The sequence below is a fragment of the Anabrus simplex genome, chromosome 5 (assembly GCF_040414725.1).
Source record: "Anabrus simplex isolate iqAnaSimp1 chromosome 5, ASM4041472v1, whole genome shotgun sequence".
NCBI lineage: Eukaryota > Metazoa > Arthropoda > Insecta > Orthoptera > Tettigoniidae > Anabrus > Anabrus simplex.
Window position 1 is genome coordinate 56033585 of NC_090269.1, and position 15412 is coordinate 56048996.

At 36.8% G+C, this 15412-nt stretch overlaps 1 protein-coding gene across 2 annotated transcripts in view; it reads right to left on the reverse strand.

The window, feature by feature from the left end:
• The window catches only part of Hydr2 (abhydrolase domain-containing protein 2), a 175644-nt gene that overhangs the window by 61622 nt on the left and 98610 nt on the right, over positions 1-15412 (reverse strand). The window lies entirely within an intron of this gene.

Here is a 15412-nt window from a genome sequence, read left to right on the forward strand (position 1 = left end):
ATCCACAGCCTGTTTGCAGTCATTCGACCGGATCAGGAATGGAATGAATGAAGCCCCCATCTAGCGGCGATGATAGAAATTGTGCCAACTGCTGAAGCCTGTCGCACTCCTCTGGGGCAATGATTAATGAATGACAGATGAAATGAAATGATATTTGAGTGTGTTGCTGGAATTAATTATGACGGGGGGGGGGGGGGGACCGGAGTACCCGGAGAAAAACCTGTCCCGCCTCCACTTTGTCCAGCACAAATCTCACATGGAGTGACCGGGATGTGAACCATTGAACCCAGCAGTGACAGGCCAGCGCTCTGCCGCTTGAGCCACAAAGGCTTGAGCCAGGTAATTTTTCTAGTATTCTTACTGGCGTCTAGCCTTCTGAAAAAGGAAACGTGGTAGTGATAGCAATAAGCCCTAGGTACTGTGATTTTATAGTTTTATACACTATAACTGATTACCATAAAATGTAAAGACAGCAGGATACTGAACTAAATAAGACATGCCACTCTGTATACAAATTTATGAAGCGAGCCAATTGTTGCATACTTATATTTTGATACTGGTCTAAGAAAATTGGAAAATGTAAATAGCAAAGTGAATATTGTCAACAACACCAAATTTTACAAATACTGTACATATAAATCTGACATGTTGAAGGATTAATAATTTAAAGACTAAACATTATCTATCTACCTATCTAAATAAAAGGAACAACCTATACTTTACGAGACATCCTTAAACAGTTTACGCGGGTGCAATAGACTGGGCAAAACAACACTTTCCTCGTGTGAACGAACGATCTGAGGACAGGATAATGACTAAGCTACTGTCTTGAGAGTTAGCATTGCTTGCTATCTGTCGGAACAATGTCTTCCCCTCCAAACCATCGCTCCTACTGCCCTGTCCTCGTGTGAACACGCTGGGGACAGAACAATAAGGAAATAAAGGCTGGATGCAAGGACAAGTGTTCATCAAAATGCTATCAAAGTAGAATTAGGACTTAAATTCTAAGTTCATTAGTGCTTGTAGTGCCTGTGGGGAATATTGAAATAACAATGTCGCAACAACACAATTGGAAAAATTATAGAAGGCATGCCTATCATATTTAGATTAAAAGGAATGAAAATAGGATCAAAAGTCTCATATCAACATACTTGATAGAAATAATAAGAATACAATGTTCTTATGCGATCAGGCGCTGGTGCATACAGCGTCTAGCCTCTAAGTCAAAAATGCCGTGGTTTGAAAGTAAAAATTTTCTGTTGACATCCTCATACACATTTTGTATTATTGAGGATCTTGTAATTCCTTTAATAATAAAATAGATTATCTTAATAAAGAACTGCGTGCCATCCATTTCCGTATCCACAGTATTTTATTATTTTTGGTTAATTCATCTACTACATTGAATACTTCTTCATATAAGAGAAGTAATCATTTTCTTCAGTTTCCTTGGATCTGTTTTGCTGAAGTAAGAACATAAGTCTTGTCTTGTCCTGCGCAACTGATGTGCTGTTTATGGAACGCAGAACCATATGGATATAAATTCCTTAAGTACGTTCTATTTCTATTTAGGAATAGATCTACAAACAACCAGAATGTCATTTAGAATTCATATAAAGGAAAGAGCAATAGCAGCTATTCATAGTATTCAAGATATTACCAATCCAGAGTTACTGGACATTAAAACAGTGTTATTCTTATTTTAAGCAGAAGTAGCACCGATCGTAACATACGGCATACACTTAATTTGGACACACCTTATATCCAGAGACCTCGAAACATTAGATTGTGTAAAAGCAAGTTTCTTGAAAAGGACACTAGCCGTCTCAAAATTTACTCCTTCAAGATTAGTTTACGAACTTACAAAGGAAACTTTCTTCAAGGATCTTAAATTAAGATTGCATCCACAAACAACCAAAGCTTCAGAAAAACACTTAAATGATAGGAGGGAGAAAAAGGCAAATATCTGGGAGGAATTTCATTGCACCGACGCAATGATAAATAAGGAATGGACTCAAACCAACTATGCTCTTAGGCACACAATGACTGTTTGCTGTGCATGGATTTCATCATCGGATATGTAAAATAAAGTCTTTTCATTCACTGGATGAACACTGCTTTTGTGAACTTTGGTCCCCATATATCATATGATTCATAAGGTTAGTTGGTTTTTTTTTTTTTTCTTTCTTTCTTTCCTCGCTGCCGTGGCACTGCAACTCCAAGCAGCCTGTTGTATCATGTTCGAAAAGAGTACCGCTATTTGATGCGCATTTGTTTTTGTTTCTCGGAACGTCCAGTAGGGTTCAGCATTGATTTGAAAACCATCGTTTGTGTATGTTTACATCATGGCACATCGAAGTGCACGTAAATAAGCTGCATTTTAATATTTAGTTTTATTTGTTGTTTGATCACATCAATGTGTATTTAGATCACGTCAAATTCATGAACAGCTGCTAAGAATAAATACGTTGATTGCAGAGGGCAGATTTATAACATGTATCATATGATACAATCGGCATTTACCACTCTACTTTGTGATAAGCTTTCAAATCTATGTGACTAGTTTTATGATTCCAATACTGGAACTATACAATGTGTAACTATTTGGATAATTTAACAATAGCTAAAGGGTCATTTCAAAATAACCTAACTCCTGATGGGGAGTGTTTTAAAATCTAAATATTACAAATTTTAGGGTTAGGTGACGCAGAAATTCAAGATATCCTCATAGAGCCTGATGTATCAGATCTTGAAATGGAATTCGAGGATGAGGAAGATGACCTCGCAGTTCCTATGAGTGATGGAGAACCGGATCCTGACAATATATATTCAACATGTGCTTCAGAAGATGACGAACCCATTTCATCACCCAGAGGATCACAACCACTTTAGCGGCACATAAGTATGCTGTTGGAAGCCATACAATACGAATGTTGTTAGAATTAATTAGCGGAAGTAAATTTCACGCATTCCTGGGTTTTGTAGAGAATTATCTTCTTACACAAACTTAATTTCTCTTCAGGTTTCATCCACCAAATCTGGTAGCCAATCAACCCAGTCAACCCGTGACAGATTTCATGGAGGTGAAAAAGCCCTTTGTATACTTCACCAGATATCTAGACCCCACATTATTTGAAGAGATGGCCTTGTACAAAAACAGGAAATCTGTGTTAGACACAGGAAATCATTAGACACTAATACTGAGGAAATATCCAAGTTTTGGGGCTGTGGCATTGTAGCTGGATTGCTTTCATTTCCACGCTTACTCATGTGTTGGGAATCAAGAACCCGTTTTCCACTCATAGCAGATAACATCTCGTGATAGATTTTATATCATACGCAAGTCTCTAAAAGTTGTTGATGATGTAACAAATGAAATGAAAGAACACAATTCCTTCTGGAAAGTTCAACCAATATTAGCCCGTGTTAGGAATGCGTGCCTTAAAAACCCTCGTCCTAAAGATATATTGGTGGATGAACAAATGATCCCTTTCCATGGACATGTTAGGACGAGGCAGTATGTGGAAGGAAAGCTGCATCCTGTTAGAATGAAGAATTTTGTTTCAACCAGCACATTTGGCTTACCACTTGATTTTCACCTCTATGAAGGTAAAGGATCTCAGATTATTTCGGAAAAAGTGCCTCTACCTGAAACACTGCATACTGGAGGGTTTTTTTTTTTTTTTTCTAGTTGCTTTACGTCGCACCGACAGATACGTCTTATGGTGACGATGAGATAGGAAAGGGCAAGGAGTGGGAAGGAAGCGGCCGTGGCCTTAAGGTACAGCCCCAGCATTTGCCTAGTGTGAAAAAGGGAAACCACGGAAAACCATCTTCAGGGCTGCCGACAGTGGGGTTCGAACCTACTATCTCCCGAATACTGGATACTGGCCGCACTTAAGCGACTGCAGCTATCAAGCTCTGTGCATACTGGAGGGAGAGCAGTCATTAAGCTTTCAGATATGCTGCCTTCTGGTTGTTTTATATTTATGGACAGATATTTTACATCAGTTGCCTTCCTTGAACTACTACTTTCACATAGATCTATATTAGCTAGTGGTACCATTATGTCAAGTCGACTGCCAAAGTGTGTAAGATTCAAGAGTGACAAGATGAAAAAGCAGAGGCTCATTTGACCAGCTTGTTAGACGTGATGATAAACTAGGATTGGTCCAGTGGTATGACAACAGGCCGATTTTCTTGGCTTCCACAGAATATGGTGTTGAACCTGTGGAAGACTGCAGGAGGTGGTCTAAAAGATCACGCCCACATACAAATACCTAGACCAAACCTTGTCAAACAGTACAACTTTAAGATGGGCGGAGTTGAACTGCTAAACAAAATAACAGGTAAATATCCAATGAGAGGTCGAACATAGAAGTGGACCATAAGGGTTATGCATCATTTTTTTAATTTTGTTACTGCAGCATGCTGGATTGAGTATTGTACAGCAGCGAAAGAACAAGGTATGAAGAAGAAAGATGTCATGCCATACTTTCAGTTCAAGATGGACGTGGCAGAGAATCTGATATATCCCAAGTTTGTAGGGAGAGATGATGATCTGGAGGTAGATGAAAACAGTAATGAAGAATCTCATTCAACGACAAAGCGACATACACCTACACCTCTTCCACCTGTGGCAAAGAAGTAGACATGCCATGCATCTTCCACAGATGACCAAATGCCAGACTTATCGTTCAAGATGCAGAGCCAGTGGATGTTCTAAACTGACTTTTGTGCGCTGTTCAGATAGTAAAATATTCCTATGTTTCAATGCGGAAAGGAACTGCTTTATGGATTTCCACCAAACCTAAAGACAGTAGGGGAGACCGGGGTATTGGCGAACACTGAGGTAATGGCGAACAGGGTATTTTGCGGGCAACGGTTGGCATGCCTGTGTCTTAATTGGTGCTGCTACCTAGCGCGAGTGCTCCTCTGAATTCCGCATCAGCCTAAACTCCAGTTGGCCGCAAGACGCCAGTGTGAGAAAGTCAAACGTGTTTACTACGCGACTGCTTGTAACACTGTGTAGCTGTTAATTGCAAAAGTAAGTACATATTTGGCTACTTTGTATTTTCATGGATAGTACCTGTAAAATTTACCTTCATTTATACAATATCTCAACCCTACAAAACTCTCTTAAACCGTTTATTTCGTAAGTTAACGATAAGGCAATATCATGGCGTACAACGGGGCTATCGCGAACAACTTGTTCGGCATTGCCCCACGTATTTTGCGATTAATAAAGCACATTTTATTAATTTTAAAACATTCAATTTAGGGTGATATGTCTCGTTTTGTGTATCACAGATATTTATTTATTTATTTATTTATTTATTTATTTATTTATTTATCTGTTCACTTATTCATTCAGTTTATTTATTACCGGTAACACATCTTAAAAACGTTTCAGATGAGGAATCCGAAGAGGAAGACAGCAAAAGCGAGCTGGACAGAGGAGGACCTCGAAAGAGCCAAGAAAGTTAGAGCAGAAGGCAGACCTATACGAGAAGTAGCTAGATTATTCAATATTCCTGTTACTACTCTATATGATAGACTTAAATCTGGTAACACGGAGGCACCAAACATGGGGAGAAAACCTGTATTTTCTATAGATCAAGAAAAAGATATGGCCTGTCATGTAATTTGTTTAGCCAAAGCGTTCTATGGAATTAGTCCAAGCGAATTAAGACGTCTTGCATTTGAGTTTGCAGAAAAAAATGAAATCACCAATAACTTCAATAAAGAGAAACGTGAAGCTGGTGACGATTGGTTAGCTGGATTCTTAAAAAGAAATCCTTCCGTTAGCGTAAGGAAACCTGAGGCAACGAGTCTGAATCGCATAACAGCGTTCAACAAAGAGGAAGTTCATAGGTTTTATTCACTCTTGTCCGAACTGATGGCTAAGTACAACTTCCCTCCATCGAGGATATTTAATATGGACGAAAGTGGCTTAAGTTGTGTCCAAAAACCAGGTACTATTCTGGCTCCCAAAGGTCAGAAGCAGGTAGGAGCTGCTACTAGTGGAGAAAGGGGAAGAACAATCACCGTATGCTGTGCAATGAATGCTGTTGGGTCATACGTTCCCCCAATGATGATTTTTCCTGCACTACGCCTTAAAGCCGAATTTCGTCGCGGTGGACCAGAAGGAACAATCTATGCTTGCTCGAAATCGGGTTGGATCACAGAAGAGTTGTTTAACACCTGGTTGCTACATTTTGCTTCTTTTGTTGGTGCCTCAAGATTAAACCCTGTTCTTCTAGTGCTGGACAATCACTCCAGCCACATTTCTTTGTCTTCATATAATTTCTGCAAGGACAATGGTATATGCATGCTATCATTACCCCCACATTCTTCTCATCGCATGCAACCCCTTGACATTACTTTCTATGGGCCTCTGAAAACCGCTTTCAATAAAGAGTGTGATATTCACATGAGAGAACCCAAAGATCATCATGTCAGATGTGCCGGTCATTTTCAAGAGAGCCTTTATCAGAGTAGCGAACATAGAGAAAGGGGTGTCCGGCTTTAGAACCACAGGAATATACCCTCTTAACCCAGGTGTTTTCAGTGAGGAGGACTTCCTTGGTGCTACAGTGAGAACTGTTCATGACAATGAGACACCTGAAGAAGAACAACCAGAGGAAGAGATTAGTGAAGGAGATGAAAGCAGGCCAAATACAATTTCTACAGATCATGTGGCTTTGCCAGTTCGTACCAATCAAAAGGGAAATGAGTACATTTCTCTTGCAGATATTTCACCAATCCCAGGCCCTTCATCAAATTCAGGGCAAAAATATCGTGGTGCAGGTGGACGAAAGAAACAACATTCAGAACATCTTACAGCAACTCCAATGAAAGAAAGACTTCAAGAAAAGGAGAAGAGAAGGAAGTTGAATGCCCAGAAGAAACAGTCGGTAGTGCCCGCAGTATCTAAAAAGGGTGTTGGAAGAAAAAAGAAGAATATCGTTGACAAGCCTTCATGCAGTAGGTCCATTAATTTTGGATCATCAGAACATGAAGATGTAAGTGAAAATATTTGTGACGACACTGATGAAGATGTTGATCTTGTCGATATATTGGACATGGATGGTGAATCCAAAACTGATTCTGACGAGTTATGTTGTGTTTGTGCGGAATTCGGACGTGACAATGAGTTATGGTATAAATGTTCAAATGCATCTTGCAAGCACTGGACTCACAAAGACTGCAGTTCTTGGGAAGATAAATCTGAACGTTACTTATGTGATTTTTGCAACAGAAAGTGTCAATAAGAGTTTCACCTAAATCATACTGTTCAAAACATTGTAAGTTATGCTTTAGTAGCCTGAATATAGTTTTCACATCATTTTGAACATATTATTTGCATGAGGGGTATTGGCGAACATAATGTTCGCTATTACCCCTGGTAGTGGGGTAATGCCGAACTTTGCAGTAATTGTTTGGAACTGATTTTTAAAACACTTCTAACTATATTTGAATATTATAATTGTGAGTACTTACGGGGTAAATACGATGGAATTTACTAATCCACATTGTTTTTTCTCCCGTCTTTAAACTTTCGTAAAATCTCGCTTCAAAGCTTAGGTGTTCGGCAATACCCCGGTCTCCCCTAATGAGGAAAATTTACAAAAACTGCAATTTTTCAACATGGTTATTGAAAATTTTGTAAATTGCAGGAATACTTTAAATTTAGAGTTTTGTGATTTCTATCCCTGTATACATTTGTAATATGTAAATAAAGTGTCTGGATTATTGTATGCTTATTATTTACAGTGAGAAGGTAGGCAATTTTTTTTCATGAGCATATGGTTCTACTATGGAAGATAGGAAATTTAAAAGGGTCCACCTTTTCAATACAAATAAATGTTATAGTTTATTTACAACATATATTTACACTTGGAACTAGTTTTGACGCTGTTTGGCGTCATCTTCAGCCAAAATGTGGGAAATAGGCATAGCATGTAGACATTTATATTACACAAGGTGTTACATCAGTGTGATTAAAAAAGAATATGAAGACGTGAAGTACAATGTCAGTTTTAAAATGGTCATGAAAGGCGAGTCAAAATTGTATAAACATGAGATAACATAAACACATAAACAAAAAACATATACACATAAACTGTAACAAAACCATGCGGAAGTACGAGATGATTGGCATTGGAGATTCAAATTATTTCAGACACTCTTCCATTGAATGTTGCCTGCCGCGAGTGTAGTACAAAACATAGGTTCGATTTCAATAAACACAATCGTCTCAAAAATGCACATATTTTTTAAAAATGTTCTTTTTTTTAATCTAGTTTCCTATCTTCCATTCTCAGTTCAATACGGACAAAAATGAAATTCTTAGATTTAAATGGTTCTACTATGTTCAGTCCCAATGTATCATACAAACATGCTGTATCTGGTTTTGATTTTTTTTTTTTTTTACTGAAAAGGTTTACCTTTGAGTCTAAGTTGTATTTCCCCTAAAAAATATGGGAAAGTTGTTCATTAATCTATACTCAGGACTGAAGAGGCTATAGGACTGCTTGAAAAGAACAATCTATAGTGAGATATAGTTAAGAAAATTAATCTGTATATGTATTTATTGGCCATTGGCTGCAATAAATCTATTATTATTATTATTATTATTATTATTATTATATTTCACTTTACAACAGCCAAGGAGTCATATGATCCAAAGTGGTTAGATTTTATTTCTCTTATAATGGCATTTTTCCACATTAATGTTCACTCGTTAATACAAAAGACACATTCCAGAATCGATATAATTATTTTCAAGAAAATGGGAAGTACTGTATAAAACCGGTTTTGAGGTTACTGGAAGACAGTTTTGAAATTTATTTCAGTTAGAAAAAAATTCTAACATACACGTATCACTCAGTATTCTTTCTGAATAGCGGCAAATTATCGTAAACGGTACGTTCAAGTGCTTTTCAAGTGATATTTAAGACTTAATTATGTCTGTAAGCATCAAATTGAATGCCGGGGTCAAAAACGACCCATGCTGTAAATACTATACTTTCTCAATTAATATGAAATTCCTTTTTGTTTGCAATAAATTACCCTTAAATGTATTTTGTAATTATTTTTAACCTTGGCCTAAAATGGGTTAAAATAGTGGATTTAATAGCAAAAGAGATTCTATTTTAATAGTAAGAGAGAACTGCAGGATATTATTCATATCATTTACATGAGAAGTATATTCAAGTTATTTCCATATCTAATACTCTCTTTAAGAGAGCTTCTGCCTTCACCCAAACGTTCGTCCTTAACATTAATTTTTCTTCTATTGCTTATATAATGTGGTCTCTTATTTAAAATGGTAATAACATTAATGTCAAACTAGAAATTGCCGATACATACCCAAGATCCCCGCCGTTACCCAACCTTATTGTCTTGTACAACCGAGTTTGATGAATCATATGGAGTGTCAAGAGGTTGTGTATTATTACATGCGCTTTGCAATAGTTCAGCGACTGCAAACCGGGAATTAAATATATAAAGAAGGATATTATACTCAGCTCGAAGAAAAGAAGGCACCAAAGAAAGAATTTTAGACACCATGGTGACCTGGCGCGCAGGATTTGTCATGTCCTGTAAAAGCTTGTTTATTACCAATTGGCAATCTGATTCTTGAACCAAGATAAAATATGGTAAATGAAAAATCGAAATATGGAAGAAAAGAATTATTGAAACAAATTCCAGTTTTCATAGCATGGTTGGTCAAGTTCAAGTACAACTTTGGGAACAGAATGGATCCAAGAAACTTAAGATGTTTGATGAATCTGCTAGAGAAAGGTTGGTAATCTCAAAAATGTATGACCTCATTTCAGAACAAAATGAAACAGATCATTCAAATTCTGATGATAGAGCCTTACAGTCAAAAAACCTGCTCAAATAACTATCCAGCTGGAAACAAAATACTGCATCAGTGATCTCTTTCCCTCTAATTTTCTCCTTCTTATAAAAGGGACCAGAGTTATCTTGTTCGGGTTGACTGATAGTTGTTCTGTTGTATTTGTAGACTGAAGATTTTGAATAGAGACTAAACTTTACTCAATTCAAGTAATTCATGGTAAAAATATCTCAAACTTATCATAATAAGTAAATACCACAATATCTCTGCTATAACCATGTAATATTTGAAGAATGTGTGTGTAGTCAAATTAACTCAGAAATTAATAACAAAATTTTCAGTGAATCTGAATATTTCTCTCCCCCCCCCCCACTCTCTTTCTCTCTCTCTCTCTCTCTCTCTCTCTACAGCAAGCCTAAAAATCTATTGTCATACGCTTTTAGTTTCTCCGTTTTTAAATTTACAATACGTCTTTCAAGACTGTAATATGATTGGCAGGAAGCAAGTTTTGAACATGTTCTGTTTAGCTCTTAGAACTCCCTTACCCCAAATGAGGCTCCATACTTGACTGAAGAATTTGGATCCTTTTGTTACCTGCTCATTTTCACTGCCATTATCTCGCTCTTACAAATAAACTCCTGAAATTTTGTGGTCCATTCTCCTCCGAAGATTCATCTCGATTTCTCCACAAATGGCATAATTTTCACCAACAAGAAGAAAAGGCCTTAAGATTTTTTCTATTTCACTGATTTCTTGTGTAATAGCATCCTGAAGTATTATGAAAAGTAATGGGAACACATCTATTCTATTCTAAATCATTTCGATCTTGCACTTGCACACTGCTGTTACAATCAGCATAAAACATTTGAACTTTTTTAAATGTTCTATTGTGTTAAGCATCCCCACATTTTATGCCTCAGTACAATGTCTGTACTTTTTGAAAACTCAAACGCCATCATCCAGTCATTCCCCATTTCTCCAATATACTACTTCCATTATTGGTTGAGAAACCTAACAAATCTAGTGCAGGTGAATGGTAAAAATATCACTGAGTCAGGCTCTTCCCATCCATGGTGATACAGCTGCAGAATTCAAGCAACTGAAATCTAGATCTTCAGTAGTCCGAACAGCACTTCTTTAGGTCTAATGTGGCTTGCAAAGCATATGGAATGAGAATTAACATAAAAAGACAGGAACTACTGTGGTAAGCCCAAGATAAAACGGTGTAAACATCATTATATATCATGAAAAAATCAAATAAGTGATTGTTTCACATTTTGAGAAGATATGAAATCCAACATGATCATTCACATTGGCATAGCCAAAGAAGGTTTCAACAGCAGCAGCAAAAGCAAAATGGAGGCTCACTGACAGAGTTCCGAATTCTTTCCCTGACAGAACCAGATTTATATATCTCATGAGCTCTGAGATTTCAGGAAATATTTCAACTGGTTCTGTTAAAACTAGTTAAATTCTACGTTTGAAGGTTCCCAAGCTAATTTGCCCTGTTCTGTATCTTGTTTTAGAGTGCATTAAGGGGACACTCCGGTGATAATAGATATTTTGGTCATTTCGGCAAAAAAATGTTTTAACAAATTGAAAGGAATGAGTTTCTTGTCACAAATTTATTTCGTTGAATTCAAACAATTTATTACTTTAATAATGCTTTGTTTGCCTGTGTGCTCACAGCAGAAATGGGCGTGGCATCTGCTGCACTGCTTTGTTAGGTAATATCATTGTCATGTTTCCATTCAATCAAATATGCCTGTTCTTTGCAATTGCACATCCATGAAATGGGCTAACAGCCCCCCCCCCTCTCCCGATATATTTATACAGACTCAAGCTGTAAGATCTACCATATTTCTGAATGAATTTATCAAGCCTGTTTATGGACTGATATTTCAGTACTCTACTGTCATTGAGCAACATTTTGTACTTGTATTTGTATGCCTGATGGTACTACAGTAGTGCCGACAACTGTAAGTTTTGGTATTCTTGTATGTTTAATTTTTTTTGTATGGGTTCTGTGGTGGTCAGTGTTTACTTTTGTGAAGTATGAGCGCAAGTAACGTCTTGTAGTTGCGTATCAAGATACTGTTATTATTGAAAGACAGTGTGCTGTAATAATTAATTGATAGCTTGTATCCAAGGGAATAAACTATATGCGTGAACATAAATCAGCCTTAGCTAAGCGACGAATTGCTGAACTTTTGAAAGGAAAGAGATTGGGACGAGCTATTACCGAACAGAAGTCTCCATTGAAGAAATCAGGGACAAAAGGTCACGAAATTTTATCGCAGATCGTTCTCATCAGGAAAGTGTTGCATCAACTTCAAGCCATGTAAGTCCTGCAACCATAGCCAACAATCACGACAAACTACAATCCCCAAAACTTCAACTCAGGAAAAGTTGCATTGTGAAAAACAAAATGCAGGTGAATCATTTCCAGAGTTACTAGTATTCATATAGAAGCTGCTAAGAAAGGAGGGGAAGGGAATATGTACGGTTCTGGTGACTTAGGTAATGAATCGGGAAGAAAACAATCACAAACTTTGTTTTAATTTTCCTGCCAATCTTAATTTTTAAATTTAAATCCCATTTTTCTCCCATAATATTCAGCTAATTGTAACAAAATTTGTATGGTATATGCATCACAGCTATATTAAGAAACCTGCGCATGGAATTTTTGATTGCAGAATTTTTTCACGTAGTAGAAATGTTTAAGTCCAAAATTTTAGAATGTAGAAAGTACACAAACTTTAGTACACAAGAACCTTGTTTATCTGGCCCTCATTCATCCGGATCTCCGGTTTATCCAGATCAAAATAAAAAGTTATTTTTACTCGTACAGTATTTCTTTTACGGGGTCGATTCTTCTTTAATGTATTTTCCAGAGCAGTCTATCGAAGGTACTGTCCCAGCATTCACCTGGAATTGAGAATGGGAAACCGTGGACTCTTCTGAGTTCCATGACACATTTGCACGTATTCCTGGATGCTTGGACGTAGATGTGAACGACGTAAATGACTGGTTGAAAAATTACTGTAATTCAGGCTACGGTATAATGACGTATGAATAAATTATTATGGAAGTGCGATACGGACCATGAAGCTAATTTTATGTAAATTATTGCCTCTCATTCCTCGGCAGGTAATGATGAGAGTGATGAATTCAAACATGAAACCACCGCTCCATCAGAAGAAAATGACTCGTGGTGATGCAACAATGCAACTGGACAAACAGATGGCCTATTTAGAATCCCAGGCTGAAACACACCAGCAGAATTGATGTCAGTAAAACTTATTCGTGATCGTGCTGCGCGCAAACGCTATACAAATGTAAACCAGAAATGGTTCCCATGTTGTTTTAGTGCATAAAACAGAGTCGTAAATGTAAGAAAAGTGTTCTTATACTTTTTTTGTACAATTGAAAAAAAGGTATTACTGTATAACTTATGTTAATATGTTATATAACATGTACTGTATTTGTTTTTAGTTTTTCCGGATTATCAATAATCCAGATCAGTTCCGGTCCTAGTTTATCCAGATAAACGAGGTTCTTGTGTACGATATAATATCTGCTTATATAAATTATATACAGAAAAATCTATATATACTGCTTTTAAAAGAAGTATTACCTACCTAATTACAAATTTACATTAACATGTTAATTAAATTGTATGAAAAAATGGAATTAAAAATTTCAAAAAATGTTTTGGAAAAACAATTGTATATGAATGAGATGTTCATGATATCTCTATTTTTATATAGGTGACATTCCCACAAAGTTTCATGAAAATCCATGCATTAGGTAAAAATATCTTTATCTCCGGAATGTCACCTTAATAAAGTGTTACTTTTTGGACCCAACTTCTAGCCACACACACACACACACACACACACACACTCTCTCTCTCTCTCTCTCTCTCTCTCTCTCTCTCTCTCTCTCTCTCTCTCTCTCTCTCTCTCTCTCATTGAAAGTTTGTTGCATAGAAAATCTATAATATGCCAGGAGTCAACAGTATAGATTTGTTGCATTAAAAAACCCTAAAATACCACTTACCTAAACTGGGATTAGCCCCACTGCGTAGGGAACAAAAGGTCAAAGACCCACTGTAAAACATGAGGTCAGTTCACTTTAGAGTATATCTTCAGTTATATTATGAAGATCTTTCACATAGTCTTGTCTTCAATCATCATCAATCCAGTCATTTTGTACACTGCTTATTTTAAACTGCCAGGAGCAGAGGTCAAAAGATTAGCATGCCAGCAACATGTAACCAAGACTGCAGGGTCAAAACCGGTAAATATCTGAAGATTTTTCAAATTGATAGTAAACCATGTGCTCATCTTGGCTTTAAAAACAACTCTGGTGAACATAAGTTTATTCAGTCAAATTATCTACGGAATACAAGTATACTAGTTCTTACTTCTGCAAGTATTGATTAAATATCCTATAGTGGCATTACCTATTAGGTATGGACCTGCGTTTTTCGGATTTGCGATAACACCGACTTTTAAAAAGTATTCCCTAAAATGCTTGTGAAATGGTTACCTATACAGTACATAATGTTAACAATTCAAAAATTAGATTCATTATGCAAAATAAAACATAATCAGACAATAACGCGAATATGTACACTTTATAAATTTTATATGCATAGTAATGCTAATTCACAGCGTTTGCCTTCTTATAAAGGTTTTTCCACTGCCAGAATAGACCATCGTGTCCATCACAGTCTTACAAGATCAACTTGTTCTGCCACTTCAACTTGTTTCACGCGTGTGCGTGCGTCACTCTGCCAAGAAGCTGGTCAGAAACAGTCTTACCATATTGTTTTCTCTGTGTTCTGTTACGACTAGCACTATGCCCAAGGTGAGCGTTAGTGTAAAGGAAAGGGCTCTTGAATTTAAAAAAGGCAGATTATATGCATCCAATTCAAAAACCATAATGTGTCACTACTGTAACTGTACAATATCTTGAAATAGAAGATACATGTACCAAGCATGTGCGAAGTGAGAAACACCAATGGGTGAAGAGATCATCTACAGCCAATACACCCTATATACACTATACAGTGTAATATGGCTGCAAATAAAGTTATTGCAAGGGATAATTTTGCCAAGAGGACTACGGAGTCTTTTTCTTAAAGCGAATATACCACTGGAGAAATTGGAGCCACCTTTTATCAAAGAATGAATGAATTCATTTAAGGTATGATGAATATATTACTGCTGAAATTATATTATTATGCTTATATTACTATTATTTTATGATTTGTCACTTCAGAGACTGAGCTTTTTAACATTATTTCCTAAGACTGTTTTAACAGGTGCTGGAAATTTGCCACAAGTTAGATTGTTAAGAAGTACCGTATGTTCCACTGCTGAGAGTTGAAAGAGGTCAACATGTGAAGAAATGACAGATCGGTTGGGTTAGTATGTATTTGTTATGTTAATTCGCCCCCTTGAACCAAAAATAGAGTATTAGTTATATGTTGCTGATGAACATATTCTGGAAGCAGCTGATGCAAAATCATGTAGC